This window comes from Oncorhynchus gorbuscha, linkage group LG06 (assembly GCF_021184085.1).
Source record: "Oncorhynchus gorbuscha isolate QuinsamMale2020 ecotype Even-year linkage group LG06, OgorEven_v1.0, whole genome shotgun sequence".
Classification (NCBI taxonomy): Eukaryota; Metazoa; Chordata; class Actinopteri; order Salmoniformes; family Salmonidae; genus Oncorhynchus; species Oncorhynchus gorbuscha.
The window spans coordinates 64,163,787-64,178,386 of NC_060178.1; the positions used below are offsets into that span (position 1 = coordinate 64,163,787).

The 14,600-nt window shown below is 42.9% G+C and overlaps 1 protein-coding gene across 1 annotated transcript in view; it reads left to right on the plus strand.

The window, feature by feature from the left end:
* The first annotated feature begins 221 nt into the window (after window positions 1-221).
* The window catches only part of LOC124038232 (ras guanyl-releasing protein 3-like), a 44,829-nt gene continuing 30,450 nt past the window's right edge, over window positions 222-14,600 (plus strand). Inside the window, 1 exon segment of the mRNA XM_046353829.1 lies at window positions 222-629. The gene's annotated coding sequence lies outside the window, so the exon portion shown is untranslated.

Genomic DNA, 14,600 nt, shown 5'->3' on the forward strand with positions numbered 1-14,600 from the left:
TGTGTGTGTGTGTGTGTGTGTGTGTGTGTGTGTGTGTGTGTGTGTGTGTGTGTGTGTGTGTGTGTGTGTGTGTGTGTGTGTGTGTGTGTGTGTGTGTGCGCGCGTGTGTGTGTGCACGTGTGTGTGTGCGTGCCTGTGTGTTTCAGCCCTTGAGTGCCATGCATACAGGGACCTTTGAAATGTTTGGATCCTTTTTTGTGTGTGAGAGAGGGAGAGGGAGCGCTCAGAGTGCTCAGAGAGGGAGAGGGAGCGCTCAGAGTGTAGAGCACAGACAGAGAAATGGAGTGTGTTCAAGAGAATGTGTTCAAGAGAGTGTTCACTAGAGAAAGAGAGAGAGAGCGAGAGAGAGCAGGCACACAGACACAGAGGGCTGTGATCACATGCTTCTTTCTCTGCACAGCACGCTGTTTTTGTTTAGCCTTTCTGGTGCAGCTGAGAGCGAGAGTCGCTCACACTGTCAGAGAGCACCGCTGCCTAAGCTTGAGTGGAAAGTTTCCACAGCATGACCAGAGTCAGGACTCTACTACTCCTGCCTAAGCTTGAGTGGAAAGTTTCCACAGCATGACCAGAGTCAGGACTCAACTACTCCTGTCCCACTGAGAGTAAGCCATACCGAAGAAGAGACAGAGGTAAGAACAATATGCGACACAGCAAATTCAGCTCCAGCTGAGACTGGAGACTCTCACAGTGTCTGTCAGACTCAGCAACTGAACTATAACGCACATCAACAAAGGCTCTTTTCACCTGAATGTTGAAGTTGAGTAGAGATTTCAGGGAGACGGGCAGGAAAAGAAGGTGGTGTGCTGTTGTTGGAGGATAAATATTTGATTGAGAGAAGTTGGTGGAACAGGTGTTTTTGGACAATGTGTTTCCTAAAGAAAATCGGGGAGAAATCCCACCCCGTTTGTTTGTTAATGAGCTCTGGAAATGAGTTGCTACCATTGCAGTAACTTATAACTCTGCCAAAAATATGACCGAGTGTCAGCGTCTGGGGCACATAGAGAGATGCACTACTTTAATTTAGCCTCAAGGCCAGTCTGATAAGCAGTGTTGCAAGTGAGGTGGTATTTGCTGTGAGCGTGTGTCCGTGTAAAAACTTAACAAAAAAAGTGTGTGTGCATGTTGATGTACACTGAACAAAAATATAAACGTGTCAACTGTTCGTCTCATTTTTCATGAGCCGAAGAAAAAGATCCAAGAAATGTTCCATATATGCACAAAAAAGCAAATGTATCGCAAATTGTGGGCACAAATTTGTTTATATCCTTGCTATACCCTTGTTAGTGAGCATTTCTCTTTTGCCAAGATAATCCATCCACCTGACAGGTGTGGCATGTCAAGAAGTATTTCTGTCTGTACTAGAGCCCTTTTGTGGGGGAAAACTCATTCTGATTAGCTAGGCCTGGCTCCCCAGTGGGTGGACCTGGCTCACCAGTGGGTGGGCCTATGCCTTCCCCACCCATGGTTGCGCCCCTGCCCAATCGTGAAATCCATAGATTAGGGCCTCATTTATTTATTTCAATTGACAGATTTTCTTCTTTGAACTGTAACTCAGTAAAATCTTTGACATTGTTGCATGTTGCGTTTATATTTTTAAAATCAGTATACATACTGTGTGTGTGTGTGTGTGTGTGTGTGTGTGTGTGTGTGTGTGTGTGTGTGTGTGTGTGTGTGTGTGTGTGTGTGTGTGTGTGTGTGTGTGTGTGTGTGTGTGTGTGTGTGTGTGTGTGTGTGTGTGTGTGTGTGTGTGTGTGTGTCCAAGACATTAAATTTAGCTTTGCCCTGTGTCACCCATGGCGTGTTTGAAGCGTGGCTGATGACATCACAGAGGGGTGGCTCCTTGACAGCCTCATTGAGATTTATAAAAGAACATGAATTTAAGAAAAGGCAGTTAACATGTGGGGGTTGTGGGGGGATGCGGCAACTTACCTACAGTGAAGATGATCACACATCTTGCACACAAGCTGTCCTTGTGTAATCAACACAGAGGATGCTAAAACAGTATAGCAGTTTAATTAAGTTAGTGTAATAGTTGATGATATAATAGCTATATTGGGTAAAAATATAGTAATACTATGATCATAATGCATAGTAATAGCGTTACCACTGCAGACTTTCTATGCGTCAATGTTCGGCAGTAGCAACAGTAGCTATAGATCCTGAGAGAACGGAGGACACTATATTCTAGTCACATGCTTGTTTTATTATTCCTTTCTTTACCTAACTTTTCTGTCTCTCTCGCTAAGCTGTTAGATAGGCAACATAAAAGATCATTCCCCTTTTGAAAACGTAATGTCAAAGTACATCTGGAGCTTGTGACTAGACAGAGAGTGCCTCAGGCACTTGACAGTCCTCCCCACACCTATATTGCCTGTCAGGTCCCAGTCAGATACCAGCCTGAGATAGCCAGGTACTCCTCTCTTCCTTCCCTCTTTCTCTCTCCTCTCTGTCTCTCGATCCCTCTCTCCGTTCTCTCTTTCCTCTCCCTCGCTCTCTCTTCGATCGGCACCCCTATCTGCTCCACCTGCACCTGCCAGCTGATTAATTATGACCAGCAGACAACTGAGAGGGAGAGATAAATCACTACCATGGGAGAGTGCTCTCTTCCTCTGTGTCTTTTACTGTCTCTTCTCCACCGTTCTCTTTATCTCCCTCTCTTCCTCTTCCTCTCTCTCTTTCTCTCTCTCTCTGTCTCTCACACACACACAACGGCGTCATGCCCCCATCAACACTGTCTCTCTCCTCCTCCACTGACGTAGCATATCTTTGCTCCGTGGCACATCAGAAGGAACCACTTACTGAGGAGAATGGGGGGGGGGTAGAAGTAGTCTTTGCATGGTCCAGTCAGTGTGCCCCCTCTGCAAAATACCACAGACAGATCTTTTTTTATTATGATGATAAAATGTGGTCTTAAAGATTAAGTCTGGTACCTGATTTAACATAAAAATAAATAAAAAAATAGGACAAACCTGAGGGGAAAGGTTCACAAATGTTCACACACCTCTTTTCTCTCTCTCTCTCTCTCTCTCTCTCTCTCTCTCTCTCTCTCTCTCTCTCTCTCTCTCTCTCTCACACTCTCTCTCACACACTCCTCTCTCTTTGCCTCTCCCTCCTTCTGTTTCCAGCAAGGCTACACAGATTGTTATTTGCAGAGCAGCCGTGGGCCGGGGCTTTTGTTTCCAGTAAACCCTGGGGCTATTTATAGAGTGTGTGTGTGTGTGTGTGTGTGTGTGTGTGTGTGTGTGTGTGTGTGTGTGTGTGTGTGTGTGTGTGTGTGTGTGTGTGTGTGTGTGTGTGTGTGTGTGTGTGTGTGTGTGTGCATGTGCGTGTGCGTGTGCGTGTGCGTGCGCGTGCGTGTGCGTGCGCGTGCGTGTGTGTGAGCTTTGTCTATCAATACTTGCCGATGTCTAGTTTGACTGGCCTCTGACCTATATATTTATAGTTTTCTGTATAATTGTCCAGTCAGACAGAACTCTTCCACCCCAAAAATGATGTCATTGTTCTTCCCTGCTTGTCCATGAATACCCCTCGGAAAATTAATTGAGGCCCTCTAGGTTCTGGGCCCTCCTCGTTGAGAATCCCTTTTCTAGGGGGTCCTCGGAGTGTTCTTGTGCACGCGCCAGTTCTGCCACCATTTGATCGGAGGAGACAGAGAGAAATATCCTCACCACCACGTATGACATTGGTGTTAAAGCAAAAAAACACGTAGTCCCCCACCACAGACACCGGTGGACCATGTTTAAGTACATTTGTTTACAGGTAGCTGCACACCACAGCTCATGTGAAATAACCAGCTTTCCCACAATGCAACACATTCTACTGTAAAGTTGTCCACCTCATCTCTCTGGGACAATCCCACTGGATTCGTAAGAAAACTCCTCATCGTTGGAAACACATTATTTTTTTGTTGATGACATATTCTGTTTGTTGCCAAACGCTCTGAAATTGAGCGAGCTTGAAATATTGGCGTATCTTGACAAGAGAACCTAGTCCAGAATGAAGACTCGCATACATTAATCATAACGTGCTACATAATAGATTAAGTGAACTGCATGACAAAACCTGGAGAGGATTCTTAGCAAACAGCCCACCATGCTAGCTCACTCACACACATACTTAGGCAGACAGGGATGTACACACACACACACACACACACACACACACACACACACACACACACACACACACACACACACACACACACACACACACACACACACACACACACACACACACACACACACACACACACACACACACACCAATCTACTCATGGGGTTGTTACATAATAAGAAGTCAGCATATCACTTAAAGAGACAATGTGCTGATCAAACCATAAACAAGCCGCCACTCAGCCACTGATTTGATAAATACACTCCCCTTGTTTGGACATTGAAGTTAAAACTTTTGATTTGGCTCTGTACTCCAGCATTTTGGATTTGAAATGAAATATTTGAGGGTATTTTCCTACATATCTGTTTTATCGTTTAGAAATGACAAACTTGTTGGATGCATTTGCAGTTTGTTTTCGTTGTGTTTCAGATTATATTGCGCACATTGGAAATGAATGGTAAATAATGTATTATGTCATGTTGGAGTCACTTTTACCCGAAATAAGAGTATAATATGTTTCTGAATACTTCTGCGTGAATTTGGATGCATTCTACCATGATTACGGATAATCTAGAATGAATCATGGATTCATGGAGGAGTGAGAAAGTAAGAGGAACAAGGATCCCCCCCCCCGTTATGATTGAGAGGTTAGAATGTCTTGCAAATGCATCCAGCAAGTTTGTGGAGTCGCAAGCTTGACGTAGTCATTGTGTGCTTGGAATATGGGACCAAATACTACACTTTTGACTACTTTAGTACACATTTATACTGCCTATAGAAAGTCTACACTCACTTAAAATTAAAAGTCACAGTGGGATTGAAATTGATTTTATTGTAATTTTTAGTCATTGATCTACACAAAATACTTCATAAGGTCAAATTAAAGAGAAAATTCTACACATTTTTACCAATTAATACAAATGTAATAACTATATAAATATAGTCGTTGCATAAGCACTCACCCCCTTTGCCTTAACAAATCGCATAATAAGTGATAGGGACTCACTCTGTGGAATAATAGGGGCTTTGACATTACTTTTTTCATGACTACACCTTCCTCTGTTGCCCATACATGTGACATCTGTAAGGTCCCTCAGTCAAGTATTGAATTTCAATAAAGAACTGCAGTGATTGGTAGATGGATAACATTAACAAGACATTGAATATCTCTTTAAGCATCGTCAACTGTATAATTATGCTGTGGATGATGTATTAAACAGCCCAAACACATCACAGATGCAGTGGAACCTTCTGAACTGAGCTGCAGGAGAGGAAGGAAACTGCTCAGGGATGTCAAAATAAGTCCATTGGTGATTTTAAAACAGCTAGAGTTCAATGGCTGTGATGGGAGAGAACTGAGGATGGATCAACAACATTGTAGTGAATAAACAATTATGACCTAAATGACAGAGTGAAAAGAAGATTAAAAATATAGAGAATATTCTAAAACATGCATATGTATGTACCAATGCAGTAAAGTAATAATATTAAAAAACATTGAAAGGAATACACTTTTGTCCTAAATGAAAAGCCTTATATTTGAGGAAAATTCAACACATCACTGAGTAATTGCCTCCTTAATTTCATGTGTGGTGGTGGCTGAATCATGGTATGGGAAATGCTTGACATTGGCGAAGACTGGGGAGTTTTTTAAAAATGAAACGGGATGGAGATATGCACAGGCAAAATCTGAGAGGAAAACCTACTTCAGTCTGCTTTACAGACACCGGTAAAGGAATGGACCTTTCAGCAGGACAATAATCTACAACACAAGGCCAAATCTACACTGTAGTTACTTACCAAGTGAATGTTCCTGAGTGGTCAAGTTACAGTTTTGACTTAAATCGGCTTGAAAGTCTTTGGCAAGATACGTAGGGGATTGTGGCTGAGAGACTGGGCTGGAGAATTTGAACTACTCTCAAATTCATAGACAGTGCAATAGATGTAAAATTACAGTTTTAATTATGTTTTGAGGTGCTACAGTGTTTGTTTACAAATGCATAGTTTTTTTATTGGGTTCTGATTGGGTTAGACAATTGAACTAAGCGTATGGGCATTCATACAGTTGAAGTCGGAGGTTTCCATACACTTAGGTTGGAGTCATTAAAGCTCGTTTTTCAAACACTCCACAAATGTCTTGTTAACAAACTACAGTTTCAGCAAGTTGGTTAGGACTTCTACTTTTTCCCAAAATGGTTTACAGACAGATTATTTCACTTATCATTCACTGTATCACAATTCCAGTAGGTCAGAAGTTTACATACACTAAGTTGACTGTGAATTTAAAGAGCTTGGAAAATTCCAGAAAAGTTTGTCAAGGCTTTAGAAGCTTCAGATAGGCTAATTGACATCATTTGAGTCAATTGGAGGTGTACCTGTGGATATATTTCAAGGCCTACCTTCAAACTCAGTGACCCTTTGCTTGACACCATGGGAAAATCAAAAGATATCAGCCAAGACCTCAGAAAAATAGTCTTGCTCATCCTTGGGGGGAAATGTCCAAATGCCTGTAGGTACCAACTTTATCTTTTCAAACATTAGTATGCAAGTATAAACACCATGGGACCACGCAGCTGTCATACCGCTCAGGTAGGAGACGCTTTCTGTCTCCAAGAGATGAACGTACTTTGGTGCGAAAAGTGCAAATCAATCCCAGAACAACAGCAAAGGACCTTGTGAAGATGCCAGAGGAAACAGGTACAAAAGTATCTATATCCACAGTATCACGAGTCCTATATCGACATAACCCGAAAGGCCACTCAGCAAGGAAGAAGCCACTGCTCCAAAACCTCCAAAAAAAAAGCCCGATTTCGATTCGCAACTGCACATGAGGACAAATAATAGTACTTTTTAGAGAAATGTCCTCTGGTCTGATGAAACAAAAATAGACCTGTTTGGCCCTACTGACCATCATTATGTTTGGAGGAAAAAGTGGGAGACTTGCAAGCGGAAGAACACCATCCCAACCATGAAGCACTGGGGTGGCAGCATCATGTTGTGGGGGTGTTTTGCTGCAGGAGGGACTGGTGCACGTCACAAAATAGATGGCAACATGAGGAATGAAAATTATGTGGATATATTGAAGCAACATCTCAAGACATCAGTCAGGAAGTTAAAGCTTGGTTGCAAATGGGTCTTCCATATGGACAATGACCCCAAGCATACTTCCAAAGTTGTGGCAAAATGGCTTAACAAAGGATAGGATATTGGAGTGGCCATCACAAAGCCCTGAACTGAATTCTAAAGAAAATGTGTGGGCAGAAGTGAAAAAGAGTGTGTGAGCAAGGAGGCCTACAAACCTGACTCAGTTACACTAGCTCTATCAGGAGGAATGGGCCAAAATTCACCCTACTTATTGTGGGAAGCTTGTAGAAGGCTACCCGAAACATTTGATCCAAGTTAAACAATGTAAAGGCAATGCTACCAAATACTAATTGAGTGTATGTAAACTTCTGACCCACTGGGAATGTGATGAAAGAAATAAAAGCTGAAAGAAATCATTCTCTCTACTATTATTCTGACATTTCACATTCTTAAAATAAAATGGTGATCCTAACTGACCTAATACAATGAATGTTTACTAGGATTAAATGTCAGGAATTGTGAAACTCAGTTTAAATGTATTTGGTTAAGGTGTATGTAAACTTCCGACTTCAACTGTATATTATTCAGGAATCCATGAGTATATATGATGAACTTAAAAGTCCAATAATGGATGTAGCAAACATAGATTTCCCCTTTAAGCCCTGTTTATACCTGGTTATAACATGCTTTGTGTTTCCTGATCTTGTCCACATTCTGATTGTGCCCACATTTCACGAGGTTACACATGATGTTGAAATGTGTCTCTTAACCACCGTTGTTCCTGTAAAAAGAAAGCGAAGATAATTTAACTAAATGACTATCACCCCGTAGCACTCACTTCAGTCATCACGAAGTGCTTTGAGATGCTATTTAAGGGCCATATCATCTCCACCTTACCCAACACCTTACACCCACCTCAATTTGCATACCGCCCCAACAGATCCACGAACGACGCAATCTCCCTTGCACTGCACACTGCTCTATCCCGCCTGGACAAGAGAAATAACTATGAATCCTGTTCATTGACTACAGCTCAGCCCTTGTGGGGCCACACAAGGGTGCGCTCTCAGCCTCCTCCTGTACTCCGTGTTCACCCATGACTGCATGGCCATGCACGCCTCCAACTCGATCATCAAGTTTGCAGACGACACAATAGTAGTAGGCTTGATCACCAACAATGATGAGACAGCCTATAGGGAGGAGGAGAGGGCCCTCGGAGTGTGGTGTCAGGAAAACAACCTCTCACTCAACGTCAACAAAACCAAGGAGATGATTGAGGACTTCAGAAAACAGCGGGAGCACCCCCCTATCCACATAACCGGGACAGCAGTGGAGAAGGTGGAAAGTTTTAAGTTCCTCGGCGTACACATCACTGACAAACTGAAATGGTCCACCCACACAGACAGTGTGGTGAAGAAGACGCGGCAGCGCCTCAGGAGGTTGAAGAAATGTGACCTGTCACCTAAACTGTGGCTTGTCATCCAAACTTTTACAGATGCACAGTCGAGAGCATCCTGTCGGGCTGTATCACCACTTGGTACGGCAACTGCACCGCCCACAACCGCAGGGCTCTCCAGAGGGTGGTGCGGTCTGCACAACGCATTACCAGGGAAAAACGACCTGCCCTCCAGGACACCTATAGAACCCGATGTCAAAGGAAGCCCAAAAAGATCATCAAGGACAACAACCACCTGAGCCACTGCCTGGTCGCCCCTCTACCATCCAGAAGGTGAGGTCAGTCTCTCTGGGACCGAGAGACTGAAAAATAGCTTCTATCTCAAGGCCATCAGACTGTTAAACAGCCATCACTAACACAGAGAGGATGCTGCCTACATACAGACTTGAAATCATTGGCCACTTTAATAAATTAAAAACTAGTCACTTTAATAATGTCACTTTAATAATGTTTACATATCTTGCATTACTCCTCTCATATGTACAGTATATACTGTTTTCTATACTATCTACTGTATCTGAGTCTATGCCGCTCTGACATTGCTCATGCATATACTTATATATTCTTAATTCCATTCCTTTACTTAGATTTGTGTGTATTAGGTATTTGTTGTGAAATTGTTAGATATTACTTGTTAGATATTGCTGCACTGTCAGAACTAGAAGGACAAGCATTTCGTTACACCCCGCAATAACACCTGCTAAACACGGTGTATGTGACCAATAACATCTGATTTGATTTGATTTTACAACAAGTCTAGAGCCTAACTTTCATACGCACGCAACACGTGAGTTTGAAGTTTGGGGAAGATAACTTTCACCGTAAAAATGCACCTTCATAATAAAAGCATTACATGCACAATCGCTTTTGCAGTCACTTTGATGATGGTTTATCTTGTGTATATTCCCCTGGTGTACATATGTATAGATTGCATTTTGATAGTGCTACAGTGCTATGTGGGTTGTTACTTGGATTCGTTGGATTTATTTCTTGCCTTTCTTTTCTGCTGTTTTTCTTTACATTTTTGCTGCTTGACATTTGACTGCATTGTTAGGATCTAGTGATAATGATGATCTAGAGGGTGTAACTGTTCAGCATGGAATCCCGTCCCTAGTGTGTTTTAACGTGTACACATGGGCTTGTTACTGTGTTGTCATCAGTTGCTGTTGTTACCTCAGCCAGTAACCTCAGGCACCTCAGATACATGATTGGGTTGTGTAGAGGTGTTGGTATCAATAGTGTGGTGGTCAGGCAATGGTGATGGGGGTAGTTGTCAGAACAGGTGGGATTGTAGAGGTGTGTGTGTGTGTGTGTGTGTGTGTGTGTGTGTGTGTGTGTGTGTGTGTGTGTGTGTGTGTGTGTGTGTGTGTGTGTGTGTGTGTGTGTGTGTGTGTGTGTGTGCGTGCGTGCGTGCGTGCGTGCGTGCGTGCGTGCGTGCGTGCGTGCGTGCGTGCGTGCGTGCGTGCGTGCGTGCGTGCGTATTGAGGTTACTTTACCGGATTCATCCTATCCTCCTGATAACAACAAATAATATAAAACTGTTCCATATTTATATAGTGCCCTCAAAGCTGCTATATGAGGACACCCTTTGTGTTGAAATTTGAAATTTCCTTAGTACTCCAATGTTTACCCCAAATGCGCCCACATTCATATAGCAGTGTGTCTAGCTGTGGGATTGCCTATAGTGACCATTTAAGTATTTTAAAGCTGTATAGAGAGGGGTCTCAAGGGTAAAGCTTCCTGAAAAACAGACAGATTACCTGCTGTCAATCTGTGACAAACAGAAGGACACATTACACACTTTCTTGGAATATGAACACGAGTGGCAAGAAATATATAGCCTTTGCACCCAAGGCCAATCGTATGGGATCAATTCGATTCAATTCAAGGGGCTTTATTGGCATGGGAAACATGTGTTAACATTGCCAAAGCAAGTGAGATAGATAATATACAAAAGTGAAATAAACAATCAAAATGAACAGTTAACAGGGATCCATGTCATCTAACTGTAGCTAACATGTCATCTAACTGTAGCTAACTGTAGCTAACATGTCATCTAACTGTAGCTAACATGTCATCTAACTGTAGCTAACTGTAGCTAACATGTCATCTAACTGTAGCTAACTATAGCTAACATGTCATCTAACTGTAGCTAACTGTAGCTAACATGTCATCTAACTGTAGCTAACTATAGCTAACATGTCATCTAACTGTAGCTAACTGAAGCTAACATGTCATCTAACTGTAGCTAACTGTAGCTAACATGTCATCTAACTGTAGCTAACTGTAGCTAACATGTCATCTAACTGTAGCTAACATGTCATCTAACTGTAGCTAACTGTAGCTAACATGTCATCTAACTGTAGCTAACTGGTCATCTAACTGTAGCTCTACAGGCTTTCTGCTTCCGCCCTTGGAGCCGGAGCATACACACGTACTTGTACATCCATATCCGAACAATCAATCAAATATTTATGAGGCATATAGGAAATGAGTCAAACATGAAAATGCAAGATTATAAATAACACATGACCCTTTCCTTCACGATGGATGCTCTGTTTCGGCTCCTGCGCCTCTTTAATGCAGGAAGGAATTCTGTTCACCTCGAATTGACATTTTCAGAACAAGCTTCCTTCCCTCTCATTTCTCTATGGTTCACTTGTGTTGTGGATGGCATTATGAAGTAGCGATACTGAGTCGAGCAGGGCTTCTTTTCAACAGAGAAGTGTTTTCACTTACTGTACCTCCCGTCTGCCCACATTCACTTCCATTTTCATATGCTGTAGTACCTAATAGTACTAAGTACTGCTATAGTACTAAGGTGCCCATACCTAAGTAGTTTCCGTCATATTGCTTCCATCCGTCCGCTCCTATCAGCTCTGGACAAGGGGGGTGACTAAAGGTGGATAGAAGGGGTCAAGCTTTGGAGTGTCCTTGTGGAGAGTAGGGCTGGAGTTGCCTGCCTCCACGGTGGCACGGAATGGACAATTAATCAATTTTCTGATCCAGGTCCTCCTCAGGCTCAAGGCAGCAGACTCTTCACGCGAGGAGCCGTGTGCTGCACGCTTCTGTACACCACTGCCCTGATGTGGCTACCACAACATTCTGCTCACATTTCATTCTGTTAATCACATTTCAGAGCTAAAGGCTCTTCGACATGCAGAATGTTTTCCAAGCACCCACAGGGTGGTCTTAAGGATTCAAAGATCAACAGTGTCATGGGTATATATATAGAAGACACATAAGGGATGTTTACCCCTGGGCAACAAACTCAACAGTCATTCGGTGTCATGTAACTACTGCACGTAAGATACAGTAGTCGGTGCAATAATATTACCTACACGCTCCCTGCTGTATTTGTGGAAGTATAAATGCGAGGTCCTAATGGATTTACCAAATGGAGGTGTTGCTAACATTCGTGTTGCCATTAAGTGAGTAAGTAGCCTTGAATGAGCCTTGGCTTGTGTGCGCTAGAACAGTTAATATCCTGTTTCTGTAGTATGAGGCAGCTTGATGTACAAGTACACCCCCTGGACAGGACACTAGTCTATTGCAGGGCCTTACCCCCAATCTAACTCCTTATTGCTGAGAGCCAAGGACAGACTCATCCCAACCTTTCAGGGCGGACACTCGAACCACAAGGCTACTGTGGTTAGTCTATCTAGAACCTAAAAGGGTTATTTGGCAGTCCCTATAGGAGAACCCTTTGAAGAAACCGTGTTGGTTCCAGGTGGAACCATTTTGACTGGACATGCTTGTGGAGAAACATGCCGTTTCCAGTTGACAGCTGATGCTTATGTTGGTTCTGTCTGTCCCTCTGCACTATGGGGTCAGAACAACATTTACAGCATAGACTAATTATGTCATTCAGGACGCTACTGTACAACTCTGTGTTCACAACTGTATTGACCAAATAGCTCACTGTATGCTTTGAGCACAAAATGTATGGTGAACCTGGAGTCAAAGCAGTAGCCAAGTTGGAGACCTTTGGTTGTTGGTTTATCAGTGCTCCTCTCAGCTGATTGAAGTGTGACCCTCCAAGGCTGCTTGGCATTTGGCTTTTGTCTGCACTCTGGCTCTGTGCGGAGCTACACAAAGGCAGACTGTGTGACTGACTGCACAGGGAGTTGGAGGTGAAATACCCAGAATAAGGGGTAGAAGTTTGTAGGATTTTAGACCAATTGTTATGGCTCTTGTAATTGCTTCAAAGTCCATGAAGTGGAGATCATGTTGCAGATCATGATGGAAAACAGTGGTGCATGATCAACCTCTTATCCGTTAGGAGGGCTGCTGTTAGTGCCTTTATGCTTATTAATCAACTGTAATTGCTTGAGATTAACAAGCTTGGGCATATCTGTCATGATGTCCAGTTCGGCTCTAAGCATCTGCTGTTTTGTTTCAGTGCAGTGATAGGCTATTGGCTAGGTAATAACGTAACAGAGTCACATATTTCCACTGAGTTGAATGTTGATCAAATCTTCCTCACGCTTTTGCTCTTCCCTTTGCATAGACTATTGACATAATATGTATTTATCAATATATATATATATATATATGCATACTATTCAAATGCAATATATACTGTCTGTTGTAGAACATTTACATTTCACATTTTAGTCATTTAGCAGACGCTCTCATCCAGAGCGACTTAATCACGGAACTAGTGTACATCAGTTTGTTACATTTCAAATGCACCTGAAACTGTGGTAGGCAGGAGGCTTGAGATGGGATTGAAGTAGGTAGCTTGACATGAATCTCCATGGCAGAGTTGATTAATGTTCGCACCAAGGCAATCCGAGACAAGGCCTTGATTTACGTATGTTTGTCGCCGAGCCTTAATTAAGAAAGGTCGCATTCAGTCAAGGCCATGGACATCATCCATCTTAACATTAACGACGATGAATCGGAGTCGAAGGACACATAGTAGTCAGTACGGTAACACATCCATTCTATGTCCATCTTTTAAGATCTTATCAGCTCTGTCTGCAGCTAGAGAGAGCTCACTAATCATCTTACAGTCAAGGGACAAGGGCTTGATTTCATTTCCAGAAAAAGCATGTGACGCGCGCACGCACGCACGCACGCACGCACGCACGCACGCACGCACGCACGCACGCACGCACACACACACACACACACACACACACACACACACACACACACACACACACACACACACACACACACACACACACACACACCACTCCTGACCCTAACCCCCGCCAATAATTAGCCAATCAGCGTTGAGCTGAGCTCAACTACGGGTTGTCCTGGTGCAGCAAAATGCTCACCAAGGCAGGCCATGTCTGGTCTGTTTGGAGGTCAGTTTGGATTTGGCTTCACACCAATCAAATCACATCCTAAGCAAAACGTCATTTTCATTTCTGGTCTGTTTGAAGGCCAGTTTGGATTTTGCTTCTCACCAATCAAATCACATCCTAAGCAAAACGTTATTTTCATTTCTGGTCTGATTGTGTTGATGTCCTGCTGTATCTAGCTTGCTAAATTAGCCCTTTCCTAAGCCATGGATGGAGATGGGATTTGGATCATTGGCTTGTACAAATAATTATGACGGCGATTCTGATCTAACCATAAATGAATATGTTGTGCCACTGGCCTGAGATGATGGAAGTGCAATATGAAGCCTAGCCCTTTCAGGCTCACGTTAATTAGCAATCTAACTTAGCTGGTTGATTGTTGCCCATGTGAGGAAGTCAGGCATCAAGCATTTGATCTAGGTAGCCTATGACAACAAAAACTAAAAGTGCATTGTATGACAGAGCCATAGACTGCTTTGCCAACATGAAAGAGAGGAGGATGGCATTGTCGTTCAACTGCTATGCCACTTTGTTTACATACTCATCTCATATGTATATACTGTACTCGATACCATCTACTGTATCTTGCCTATGCTGCTCTGTACCATCACTCATTCATATATCCTTAT